The 14201-nt window shown below is 35.8% G+C and overlaps 1 long non-coding RNA gene and 1 pseudogene across 2 annotated transcripts; both read right to left on the reverse strand.

Annotated features, from left to right (window-relative positions):
• On the reverse strand, positions 1-1557 carry LOC109949005 (annotated as a pseudogene).
• Positions 6342-8337, reverse strand: LOC109949008. 2 transcript variants are annotated; one of them, XR_002271501.1, is made up of 5 exons: positions 8158-8337; positions 7709-7848; positions 7578-7627; positions 7132-7179; positions 6342-6729 (listed from the first exon to the last, which is right to left on the reverse strand). It is a non-coding gene; the product is annotated as an uncharacterized LOC109949008 (long non-coding RNA). The 2 variants fall into 2 exon arrangements; XR_002271500.1 differs by having other exon boundaries at positions 6342-7179.

Raw genomic sequence — 14201 nt, forward strand, 5'->3', positions numbered from 1 at the left:
TATAAGAAATCGGAGGTTATCCATTATTAGTGGCAATCTACAACTTACAAGTAGGAGGAACCCTATGAGGGTTCATGAAATGCATATTTACTTGAGTTAAACATTACAGTCAATTTGATGAAAATTAACTTGCTTAATGTCTCAAAGGAGAATACATCTTCAAGCATCTACCTTTGCCGCTGCAGATGCATAACTTACGCTGCTGTCCCTCATAGTTTTGCACTGACTCGACTGCTCATATCGGAGAAAATTGATCTTTATGCTCGTTGAACAGTTCTTCAACATCTGAATGCATTGAAATATGATTGAAAGGGATGAAATAATGATCAAAACCAATATTCTAGATGCAGTTAACTGAAGAGCTGGAGTCAAACTTATGGGCAATGAAAAAGTTTGCTGTCTAGGTAAACAAAGTTTAATTCTTCAAAAGATGACCCTCGCATTATTCCCCTCAACCTGATTTGATGCCTCCATGTCAATATGAAATAGAAATAACAAGGATATCTTTAGGTTCCTTTCATTATATTTGCTGCTACTTATGATAGCTGCATCCCTCACATGTTTGTTAGCAAATGCCTTAAATTTGTCTCCACAATCCAGACACAGTAGTATAAAGGTCATTGAACCATGAATGTAACTGGTGTTTTTCATTGATAGGCATAGCCTTTCCAGCTGAAAAGAAGAATATAATCCTCAAACAGGTAAAAATCGCCTCCCTAATTTTTCAGGCTTTTACCCTGTTTCATCCTAGGGTGTCATATTCTCACATCAGTTATAATATGTAGTATTTTCTTTGCCAAATTTAAGGAACAATATTTGAACTTCTTCCCTTTAAGACACTGAAGCCAATACTTAAGGTACTCACATGCAGAAAAACACTAATTGGGTGGCGCCCACAAATGGTGTTATCAAACTCCAACAGATACTCTTAGAATGCATCTGGATTTCCAGTTTCTATTATATGCATTCCAATCCTGTCCGAAGCCACAATAGATTTGTGTGTGGCCCCATGTTTCTTGTCATAGTGCGTGTAATTAAATCTGAGAGAGAATAACAAGATCAGGCATGGTTAACAAGTATCAGTTCAATTTCAGTCATATGTTGAGAAACCATGGCCAGGGAACAGAATTAGCAAAACATGCAAATATCATGTAACAGAGCAGTGAATATAACCATGAAATAGCATTCACGAAGTAAAATTAAGTCGAAGCCAAGCAATGCAATAAAAGTCGTTTGTGTGTGTGTGTGTGTGTGTGTGTGTGTGTGTGAGAGAGAGAGAGAGAGAGAGAGAGAGAGAGAGAGAGAGAGAGAGAGAATCCCAGAATGCATATGTAGATAGACAATGGCATTTTGGACAACACTCATGTTAGCTAACAAGGACTAAAATCTAGCAAACCATGAATGGTACCGAGACCCCCAATGATGAAAATCCGACGACACCGAGAAGAAATTTTGTGGATCATCCATACATTTGCCAAGCAACTGTCCATACATGGCTTCACTTTCAGCCTTAAGAGCACCAACAAGAATGGGTACAACTTTAACTTGGTGCCTGCATCAGTGTCGAGGGTAGTTTCTGGGTTTAACCCTGCAATATTTCTGGCAACATCAATAGGATCAACGTTTTGCAAGGCTGCACACAGAGGAAAACAAATTATTAGAATACCCTCCTTAGACCCGAATGATCGATCCTCTGATAAATATATATATATGCCGCAAATATGTATCAGAAATGGAATACTGCCACTCTTTATGGGCCATGTTAGTGGATTTTTACAGAACGCATCTAATCCTTTAACCCAACTACCAAGACCACAACCAAATATTTACACACAGAATGCATCTAACATAGTCCCTGAATATGGGCTATGTTTCTTCAACCACCACAACTACAACCAAACACACAGAATACAGATTGCTATAAAAATTTAAAAAAATAAAAAAAATTTGAAAGCATAAGCAAAAGCATGCCATGTCCTAAAATCCTATGTGCCGTATCAAATACAAAATGCTTCTCTACATGTCTTTAACAGATCAATGCATCCCTCCTTCAAGAACTATGCCACTGAAATAAACTCATAAACACAGACAATCTCATTGTTCCAATCAGGTAGTTCCTAAAATGAAGGAGCTAAAAGAAAGCAAATCCGCAATGATAAACGGCGAGTGAATTGTTGCGAAGAGCTCACCTTTACGTTGTTGATAAACGGTGAGAAAGAGTGAGTCGTTAAAACCCTAGCTTGATGTATTTGCAGAGATGCCAGACCCACCAAGAAAAAAGGAATCCAAAAAAAAAAAAAAACGCGATTCAAGTTTTTGAAAAATGGGCCGCCCAGGAGGGCTAGGCGGGTCCTTTTAAATTTTTTTTTTTTAATTTTAATAAAAAAAGGGCTAGCAGAGCGGCTGTACCCCTTTTTTTAAAACAAATTTTTCCTTGATTTTCCTTTATCGATAAGAATAGTTTAGAGCATTATCCATTATTATTAAGCCATTACCCGAGTCTCTATTGTCTCCCTTTGAATTTTTACTTATTACTCATATAAAGAATTTAGTATTTTCCCATTTAATACTTGTATTATATACATAAGTATGTATTTTTTTTAGTAATACTTCTGTTTTCCATACACGTCTTAAAGACTTAGTAAAACACATATATATTTTTTTTAAAGCAAACATTGCGTAAATGTTTTTCATGTTTAATACATGTGTTTTTACAATTATTTTTCTTTGGTAAATACCACAAGGTATCCCCATACCCGAAAAGTGAGATTAATTCCTGTTTGAGGTTCGGCTTGTCCCTAGCCACAAAGTGCTTCCAACGGGTTTCGAACCCCTGCCATTGAGTAAAAATAATACACACAAAATTTTCACATATTATTGAATAAAAATAATATATATTAAAATATTAAAATATATTATATAGTGGTCGAACTTTTTAGTTGTAACTTGCCAAAAAATTTCCGAATAAATCAAGTACGTATTTTTCCCTTTCCGTATTTTACTAACCATGAAAGAATAATGTGAGAGGCTAAGATTATTTCTTACTTGTTGTAAAAAAAATGCAAGATGGTGATCTTCCAATCTCTTTGCCAACCAGAACAACAATTTCAAACAAAGATGTATGGGTATAGTAGTAAGAGGTGGTAGTATTCTATTTTTTAGATAGAATAAGGGATTAGGCGAGATTAGATCCTCAATATCGGTCATCAGATGCACATTCCTCAAAGAAGGGACCAACACATTCCGCCGGCCCCCTTGATCATAATTTTATTCATAGAAAAGAAACATATATGAAGAAAACAAGAACAGTAGGGGGGACCAAACCAAAACCCTGCAAAAAAGAAAGACAGTGACATGAAGGTATAACAACATGTAGGCCCAACAAGGAACCAAAACTCTGAAAGAGTAAACAAAATGAGACTAAGTAAAATGGTAACTGGGCATGCCGAGCTAGTCTCGATGATAAAAGGACAAAATAAATGAAGGTGCAGTGTCCCAACATGTGCAACCAGAGTCCAGAGCACCGTGATCTGCCAACGCTGCAGCTCCATGATTACCCTCGCGAAATATATGAGAAATCTTAAACAACATGTGCTGGAGACGATGCAAGCAATTCAGCCAATCAACCCGTAGGCGCCAAGGGACCAAATGAGGATACCGAAAGAATTGAGTAACTAATAACGAATCAGTTTCAATCCATACTTTATGCCAAGCATGAAGCCAAGCAAGCTTAATGGCCTTGATGACAGCTAAAACTTCAGCATGTACTGCACTAGAGACATCTAAATTGGAGCAAAATGCCCCAAGTACACAACCATGATAATCTCGAAAACCCACCACCACTACCTGCTTTACTAGAGTCACTTTTGCGAGTGTCATCAGTATTAATTTTGACGGACCCAAAGCAGAGGGATGCCACGTAACCTCAATAATTTTGGGATTGGGGCTGGGTCGACAAGGCACCCCAAAGGAACAAATAGTACACAAGTCAAGCACCCTATTCGACATATAACCCTTGGCCAAAGTACTAGAGCAGACACATGATTAATAATGGTACGACAAGCACAAGAAACTGTAGAAACCTTCTCCTCAAACTGCAACTTATTCCTTAAATTCCAAATTAGCCACATAGTAGTTCCAAACATAAGAAGCCACATATCCATGAGTTGGAGGCTAAAATGACCAGAGGAGCTGGCCGAAAGAACAATTGCTAGAGGCCCTGGAGTAAAGTGCACACCAAAAAAGTAAACATAGAACTCCAGATGGAACAAGTAAAGGGGCCGTCAAAAAAATAAAGAATTAATATTCTCCGAAGCCATCCTGCAAAATAAGCACATAGAAGCAAGGTACCACTCTTTTGAAGAAAATCCTCGGTGAGAAGCTTACCATGCATAACTTTCCATACTAAAAATGTTTTTCGGGGCTCAATAAAAGGTTTCCAAATTAACTTACATCAGGGAACCTAAGCAAACTTAGGCCATGTGAATTCATAAGCATCCTTAGCAGAGAGGTTTCTAGAGGAGGATGGCATCCAAACTAACAAATCACCTGCATCAAGATCTTGAAAAGAAGAAATAGCAAAAATATTGTCACAAATACCTGGAAAATGCAGAGTTAGGAGGGGCGGTAAGTGTCAGACCCCATTGACACGATATTTGAGAAACCAATTCACCCATTTGAGGCCTCAGAGGGTGAAGACCAAAATAATTAGCCAAAGGTTGACCAATTCACATTTGAATAACCACAATACACCATCAGAATATCACATACCACAATCACCACCACAAACTAATTCTCTCATTTTCTACTTTTATATATATTTTCTACTGTATATTATTTATTTGGCAATGGTTATGTGACTTGGATACCTATATCAATCTATGAACGTACTCATAGCGGATCTTGTAGACTGTCAATTTCCGCACGTAAGGAGGCTACAAAGGCTTTAGGACATCGTCTTTGACGTGCTTCACCGTACCAAATTCACCTTCTTACTTATAACTTATTTTGCTTTTACTTACCTATTAATTTGTTTTTCTTCAATTTCATGGTACCTTAAAAGTTTTCCAATTTGTTTATATGTTATTTATAATATAAATGTTTTGTATTTGGCTTTATAGAAAAGGAAAACTATAATTTTTATAACAAATATAGGCCTAAACATAATAATAACTCATCTCTAGATAATGTATGCTATGTAGTTTAGGCATTTGCGGCAGCAAATTTTATAAATCTAAAATCAATAATGTTATGGATCCTCAACAAAATAAATTCTGAAGTTGATTGGAAAATTTGCAGATATTATTTCTTTTAAGTTTCAACTATTCTTTCTTGCGCACTTGGTCTCTATCTACGATTATCTTGACCACATTTCAACAGTCATTTTTGAGCCAAAACTCACCAATCTCTCTTTCACAATTTCATTCTGGCCAAGCCAAAAATTATAGAAGACAAAGAAGAAAAGAGTGGAGACGATTGATCGGGATCACTAGTTACAAGTTTAGGCTCGAGTGGGATTGAATCTCTAAGAGAAATTAAAGATAACCCAATACATGATCTGATCTGCAACTAATAATAAATCAAAGGGCATCCATTCTTAATGTCAACCTACAAGCAGGGGAACCCTATGAGGGTTCATGAAATGCATATTTACTGGAGTTAAACATTACAGTCAATTTGACGAGAATTAAATTACTGGATGTCTCAAAGGAGAATACATCTTCAAGCATCTACCTTTGCTGCCCGAGATGCATAACTTACGCTGCTGTTCTCATAGTTTTGCACTGACTCAACTGCTCATATCGGAGAAAATTGATCTTTATGATCGTTGAGCAGTTCTTCAGCATCTGAATGCATTGAAATATGATTGAAAGGGATGAAAATAATGATCAAAACCAATATTCTAGATGCAGTTCATGGAAGAACCGTAGTCGAAGTTATGAGGAATTATAAAAAAACCATTTTGCAGTCTAGGTAAACTAAGTTTAATTCTTCAAAAAATTTCTTCCCCCTCACATTTTTCTTCTCAACCTGATTTGATGTCTTCAATATAGTCGCTAAAACCCTAGCTTGATGTATTTGCAGGGATGCCAGACCCGCCAGGAAAAACGAAATCCAAAAAATCAACGCCATTCAAGTTTTTGAAAAATTGGCCGCCTAGGCGGGCTAGGCGGGTCCCCTTTTTTTAATATATAAATAGTATGGCCGTGCGGCTATACTCTTGAGATAATATATTTAAAACGTATGGCCGGGCGGCTATACTCCTTAAATAATATATTTAAACAGTATAGCCGGGCGGGTTGACTCATTAAAAATATATTTAAACAGTATAGCCGGGCGGCTGTATTTAAAAAGTATAGCCCAAAGTTTATCGCAAAGCAAGCTTAATCATTTTCACAAGGAAACTCACACTAAATAGTAAACAAGACTGCAAAATAGAGTTATAACTTGACAAGATGGAATGACATCCTTCAGGGCTTTTCCTGTGGCACCAACCTACCAGAATTGCCAATTACTTCACAATTCAGGCAACATGGACCCAAAATGGATACTAAAAAAAATTGTAGTGATTACCCAAAATCCACTTCGAATACTCTCAGAAAACTTTTGGATCTTTTACAGAACTTCCCAAACATCTGGGACCACATTTTTCCCATCACTCTGTATAACTGCATCCCTTGGAGCATGAAGAGCTACATGAAGCACTGATCTATTTTCTGAGCTGTTAATCTGAAGGCACCACCCAGAAAAAGAAAAACAGAATGCAAAAGAATCACATGAACATGGTTTCAGAAATAAGCCGGTCCATCTTTACCATAAATCCTATAAAGCTATCAAATATAAGTTTTTGTGATTTCAGACAGTTAAAAGGTCAGCAATTTGGGCATCCTAATTTTAAATAGGAGACACCAACTAGCTATTGTTCAACTGTTAGTTCTCTCCACTTTGTTGGAAGAGGTCCCAAATTGTAATCCCTTCCCCCAGATCAGAAATATATATATATATATATATATATATTTTTTAAAGGAAACACTTCTCGCTAATTGCAGATAAAAAGTGTTCAAATTAGCATTTTAATTCCATATTTATCCACATAATACTCGACCGAAGGAAGATAAACTTGAAACGTACATGCTCTCCACCAAACGTTCAGTTAATCTTTTCTTTGAGGGATGCAGCCTGCATTGTGGCATAGACAACATTAATTAGAAAACACTATATTCACCCAATCCCTCCCCCCCACAAGACACTAGTTACGAATGGGCCAACCCCACCTCTGCCAATTTCCAAGGTTTCAGGCCGAGTAGTCCAACAGTATCCCATCAGCCTGTTATGTTTGTTTTAGGTGAACCTGGAGATGCTACTTAGGAAGGTTGAATCCCATACTCAAACTCATACTGATCCGACTAAGGAGATCTAACGAAACATGTTACCAATGAAACTGAATGAAAATATGGAAAAACAGGTACAACTAGTCAACCAATGGATCTCCCTGTACCCATCCATTTCATGTTTATTCATTCTTTAACTCATGTCCTGAAGATAAAACATAAAACAACAAAATTGTGAATACTCACGGAATGTAAACAAGTAACTCGGGATCACCCTCATTGCTCTCCAAGTGTTCCTGTTGCAGAAAGTAGGATCAGATGAGACTTCATATGCCCAGTAATTGAAACATAAATTAAAACCAAAATATATGGTAAACCTGAACTGAATCTCAACCAATGATTCAGCAATTTTTTGGCCGAAGATGAGGGGTTTTCCTCTTCTGCAGCAGCTGTATTATCTTGCATCTCTCTGGGAGTTTTTGATTTAATCTTTTTGCCCATCTTATGGATCCAAAAGCTGCATTTCACCCAGATTACATTACTGAGAATTGACAAAAAGGGAAAAATTCAAAAGAAGAGATGACTCAACAATTGGAGCCCCGGAAAGCAGCATACTCCTTTTCGGTCAGTTAACCAGACCAACTCAGTTTGTAACTAAACTAATCAATACAACAAAAGAAACATGAAACTGAATAATCAGGTAAGAGAATATTTGTTCCTGTCAACCAAACTAACATAAACCAAAACAGAAAATGGAAAATACTGATTTTCAATTGCAATTTCTCAGCTTCTAGGGTTTGAATTGTTGGGAAGAGGAAGAGCTAACCTTAACGTTGTTGATAAACATGAGTCGCTAAAACCCTAGCTTGATGTATTTGCAGGGATGCCAGACCCGCCAGGAAAAAAGAAATCTTTAAAAAAAAACACGCCATTCAAGTTTTCGAAAAATGGGCCGCCTAGGCGGGCTAGGCGGGTCCTTTTTTATAAAAAATAAATAAATAGTATAGCCGCCCGGCTATACTCTTTAAATAATATATTTAAAGGATATAGCCGAGCGGCTGTACTCCATAAATAATATATTTAAAGAGTATAGCCGGTCGGCTATACCTCCTTTTTTTTTTTTTTTTTTTGAGGAGGACCTAAGAAGCTGCCACCGATACCAACAACAATGACATCCTTCGGGGCTTTTCCTGTGGCACCAACCTACCAGAATTGCCAATTACTTCACCATTCAGGCAATACGGACCCAAAATGGATACTAAAAAAAATTGTAGTGATTACCCAAATCCACTTTGAATACTCTCAAAAATTGTAGTGATTACCCAAACTCCCGAAGTTCACCCTAATTTATGAAAACCAAGGATTGGCTTAGAGCTGATGAACAATGACCTTCCCAGCACCAGCCTTGAAAAGGCTATGCCCTGCTTTGATTTGTCCAAGAATGATTCATATCTCATATCAGCGACAGGAGGGATGATCACCATTTTGACATGACAACATTTAAGGTAAACCGAACACAAATGCTATTCTTGAAATTTTCTTTTCCCAGCCAAAACTTCCCAAATCTTGTTTGTCAATATGTTTAGGTTCTGTTTGCAAATTTCTCATGATCTAACTCATTGTACTCAAAAAATCTGTTGTGTAAAAATGCAGACTGATTTGCAGAGATGCCAGACCCGCCAGGAAAAAGGAAATCTTTAAAAAAAACGCCATTCAAGTTTTCCAAAAATCGGCCGCCTAGGCGGGCTAGGCGGGTCTTTTTTATTTTATTTTATAAATAGTATAGCCGCGCGGCTATACTCTTGAAATAATATATTTAAAAATCAGTTGCGTAGAAGAAACTCATGCCACCGCCACCTGCGGCAACATGTCTTGCTTTTCACCCCCGAGATGACAGTATAGTTGCTATTGGCATGGATAATTCCGCCATTGTAATATACAATCTCCACTCAGAAGAGGTAGTTTGTTTGTTCTTGTAAAAATAAATAAATTCATGCTCGATGTTGTGATGAAGCAAACCAGAAAAGTTTGTCATTGACTTGATTTATATATTTTTCAAGTTACAATGAAGCTTGAGGGTCACACCAAAAGAGTCACTAGCCTTGCCTTCTCGAACACTCTGAATGTACTATAGTTTCTTCTCGTGCTGATGCATATTGGAAACTACAATTACTTTCAGACATGGCTTCTACTCTAATGTGAGTCATTTTGGCCCTGCAGATTTTTGTGTGGGGTGCTGCTGGGTGGGAAAAATAGAGAAGCAAATTGTTGCAGATTCCAGATGGGAAGGAGTTGAGATCATTGTCAGATACTTACATCCAAAGTCACCAGAAACGTGATTGAAATAGATGAAATAATGATCAAAACCAATATTCTAGATGTAGTTAACTGAAGAACTGGAGTCGAAGTTATGAAAAAAGAAACGCCATTCAAGTTTTCGAAAAATCTGCCGCCTAGGCGGGCTAGGCGGGTCCTTTTTTTTATTTATAATAAATAGTATAGCCGCGCGGCTATACTCTTTAAATATGTATAGCCGCCCGGCTACACTCCTTAAATAATATATTTAAAAAGAAATCTAAGAAAAACGCCATTCAAGTTTTCGAAAAATCGGCCGCCTAGGCGGGTCCTCTGTTTTTTAAATAAATAAATAGTATAGCCGCCCGGCGATACTGTTTAAATAATTTATTTAAAACATATAGCCGCGCGGCTAAACCCCTTAAATATTATATTTAAAAAGGATAGCCGCGCGGCTGTACACCTTAATAATATATACATTGAATTACAGGGCTTGATATATGCTGGAATTTCTTTTCAGCATGTTTATAATTAAGTTTTGGTTATTAATCAGTTATAATGAATCTGGAAATTCTGATATGCTTTAATGCAACTCTAGTAAAAGGAATATAAAGTATATAACCTGAAAAACATACAAGGAAAAGTCTTAAACTGTTAGGGCTGTGCATCTAAAATAATTGATTTCAGAAAAACTATAAGGAATAGAAATTAAGGAGGATTAAAGCTGTCTAACAGGGTGTATAAATGAATTGGCTTGATTCTAAAGATTGAAGTAGCATATAGCTTTGTTTTTTTGGGTGTTGTAGCAAGAGCACTTGTTACAGAATTTATTTTCATATCGTAAAGAAAGATAATTTCATCACTATAGAAAATAAAATATGAGATGAGCACCTACATGCCATCAAAGTTAAATTTCCCTACAGATTTAATTAAAGTTTCAGTGATCATGTTTAAAGAAAGATTTTGTATTGGTTGAATTGCCAAAGCACTTCTTCAAATACAACATCTTAAATATTCAAGGCTAAATTATCAAAATTGCATTATGAAGTTTTCCTCTCAAATGAGGACTAGTATGGTTCAATTCATAATGGCACAAGATAAGACATGTTGTGGTTTAGTCTTGTGATCTAGTTTTTATAAACAAGTTGTGTTCTCCTCAAAAGTGAGAATATAGCATACATACAGTTGTGGGAATAAAGATGTTTTAAATGATAGCCTAAAAGAAACTTGAGCTTTTACATGACAACTCACCTTGTTAAAGAACATCAGTTCATCAGTTTTTAAGAATATCATATTGCTTTATGTTTAAAGAACACTGACTTATTTGGTTTAGTTTTCAAGTGGTATAGAGTACATACAGTTTGGACACATAAGTATTTCAAAAGCACTTAAGGTACATGTCAGTTCTCATAATTTTTGTTCAGTTTTCAGTTTTGAAATCTAAAGATATGATGTCTGTTTGGATATTTCTTGTGTTGAATTAGTTCATGATAAAATTACATGATAAAGTAGACTTTCTAAGTTTTCTTTAGACACTGATTTCATGTAAATTTGTTAAAAATTGAATTTTTGGTGGATTTATAAAATTGATAGACATAAAAAGACTCTAAATTTCTGTTATGTGAAGTTTTATGTCTCTAGTTTGATTCTAAGTAATTTGACGTTAATCAAACTAATAAAGAAATTTGTGAATTATTTAAATTAGTACATCTTAAAAGTGGTATGATATTATCTTATCAAAATATACTAATTAATAACTATCATGTTTTAAAGTTATAAAGTTACAAGGTTTTGGTGTATTCAGTTCAAGAGTAACCAAGTAGTGAGTGTTTTGTCCAAGTGGGAGAAATGATGTATAGTTTTTGGACTTCACACTCACTGCCCTATTTTACAAGCTCATTAAGTTTCATTCACCAAAAGTTTTTCAAGTTGAGCCACTACCCTAGTTTGTAAGATCATAAAGTTTTACTCACCAAAAGGTTGAGCTATAGCCTTAAGTTAATTACAGCACATTTTGCATGCTCATGAAGTTTTTTTTACAACAGTTTTCCACGTTTTGTTTTGGTTTTCTAGCTATTTAGTTGAAATTTAAAGTATGCATCAAATTAAGAAATTCAAAGTGAAGCCATAGCCTAAGGTTAATTGCAGTTTTGAGTGATTTTGGTTTTGGTATATTTTACAGTATTAATATGGTTAAGATTATTTTTTTGTATGAACATATAGAACAAGTATGTCTAGTTATCATGTTCATATTTTTCATAAAGGAACTTGAAGGTATTAAAAATTAAAGTTAATATAGATGTCCTAAGGTTGTGATCGTTACTAAGCTTTCAGACATGATTTTATGCTTGTACAAGAAAAGATAAAAGAAGAAAAAGTTACATTGCTATTAAGGTTATGATATAGCAGATCAATGGGAGATCAGTTTCTTATTTGTTTTTTATGTTATATATATAACTTACAATTCTTCTAATGTCATAAGGATTGTTTCTGATTTGCTTAAAGGATTTACACAGGATAAAGAAATTTTAATACGAAACTTCAATTTTGGAAACCAGTCGGAATGTTTGGCTAACTGAATTGGTTCAAGATTCTCTTCAAGGTTTCAACAATGAAACAATAGAGAATTTCAAGCTTTTAAATAGGAATTAATATGATTTGTTAATTGCTTTAAAGATTTCTTGTGAATGTAGGACGTAATTAGTGGTATTACAGTTGCTAACATCACAGTTTATGCATAAAGTTTTATCCCTTGACCACTGAATGATATTCACAGAAAGAATTTTCTTATTTGATAATTTTTGGTAGTCTTATGTATGCACAAGTTTGTAATAGGCCAGACTTGGCATTTGTCATCAGTGTGTTAAGTAAATTCCGGTCCAATGTTGGAAACGCTCATTGGAATGCAGTAAAGAAAGTGTTTTAGGTATCTGCAAAAGGCGAAGAGTAACATGCTGGTTTACAAGAGAACTAAAGATTTTTGCAGGATGTCCAGATAGTTTGAAGTGCGTCGACCTCTAGTTATGTATTCTTGTTGGATGAAGGGGCAGTTTATTGAAAGGAGTCAAGGAACAGTTGCAGTTTTATTCTAAAGAAATAATAAAAGATCTGCAGGTACCAAGCATTTTCTTGATGGTTAAAGAAAAGATCAAGGAGAGGCATCTCAAGATAGATTACAAATATACAAAGTCTATGGTCAGATATCCACTTAATAAAGCTGTGCCAGTAGATGTTTTAAGAGCCATGTTGAAAGGATGAGGATCTTGGCAAGCATTCACTCAGCAGAATAGTGGGAGAAGCAATTCATACTTGACTTCGTCCAGGTTTTCTTATCTCTGCGTTTAAGATTGAATTTGGTTTAAATGTACATAAAGTATTTCAGTTTGTTTGATAAGTATTATTGATATTATTTGTTAAGGAACCATGATTATCAAAACTCAAGAAATGACTAGAAATAGTCTTAAGAGGACCTGTGGATGTTTCATTATAATTTCAAGTATATTTTACACAATTCAGATTTATATGAAACTTGATGAGTTCATATCTTGATGGCCTTCCGTGTAGATGAAAGATTTGTGTACATGATCTTGGGGAATGTTTACTCCCTCTGGTCTTGCATAAATACTTTCATCCGACAGGAATTTGATTATAGGACTTTGTTGTTGTGAACTCATGGCCATACAGTACAACTGCGTTTGAGCTATGGATTAAGTGTTAGCCCTAGTGGGAGAATGTAAGCATAAATAAGGGCTCTACACTCATCCCAGTGGAATACAACTCAAATGCACAAGTAGAGTCCATTTACAACTCACCTTGTTGCTCATACAGAGTGTAAAGACAGACTAAACAATTGAGCTAAAGGAGTCCTATTTGTACAAGGATCAATACATCATTTAATCTGTTGGTTGCTGTATTAATCTAAAATGTAAACACAGCTGCAGAGCCACTTGCTGAGGAATAAACATAAGGATATCATATTTTATGTGATAATAAATGCAGAACATGGAGACAAGACTGGGTGCTCAAGAAAATCTTTTGACAGATTTCTTTAATGGGAAGAAATCTGTGAAGAACAGGCCACTTCAGTTATAAATATGATAGGTCCCTGCTCTCTCGATCACACTGCAGAATCCACCCCTCTAGCCCCATTGATTGTATTGCATAAGGAGATCGTAGAGTTGCAGAAGCATCTGTCATTGAAGCAAGCATGCCTTCATTATGTAAGTGATCAAGAGGTATTGTGAGTTTCCTAAAGACTAAAAGATTTTTTTTCAGTCTTACACTAGTTTCTTCTGGTGCTGATGCATATTGGAAACTACAATTACTGTCAGACGTGGCTTCTACTCTAATGTGACTTCTGTTATTTAACCACGTCATTTTGGCCCAGCAGATTTTTGTGTGGGGTGCTGCTGGGTGGGAAAAACAGAGAAGCAAATTGTTGCAGATTCCAGATGGGAAGGAGTTGAGATCATTGTCAGATACTTACATCCAAAGTCACCGATCAAAACCAATATTCTAGATGCAGTTAACTGAAGAACTGGAGTCGAAGTTATGAAAAAAAAAACGCCATTCAAG

This window comes from Prunus persica, chromosome G1 (genome assembly GCF_000346465.2).
Source record: "Prunus persica cultivar Lovell chromosome G1, Prunus_persica_NCBIv2, whole genome shotgun sequence".
Lineage (NCBI taxonomy): Eukaryota > Viridiplantae > Streptophyta > Magnoliopsida > Rosales > Rosaceae > Prunus > Prunus persica.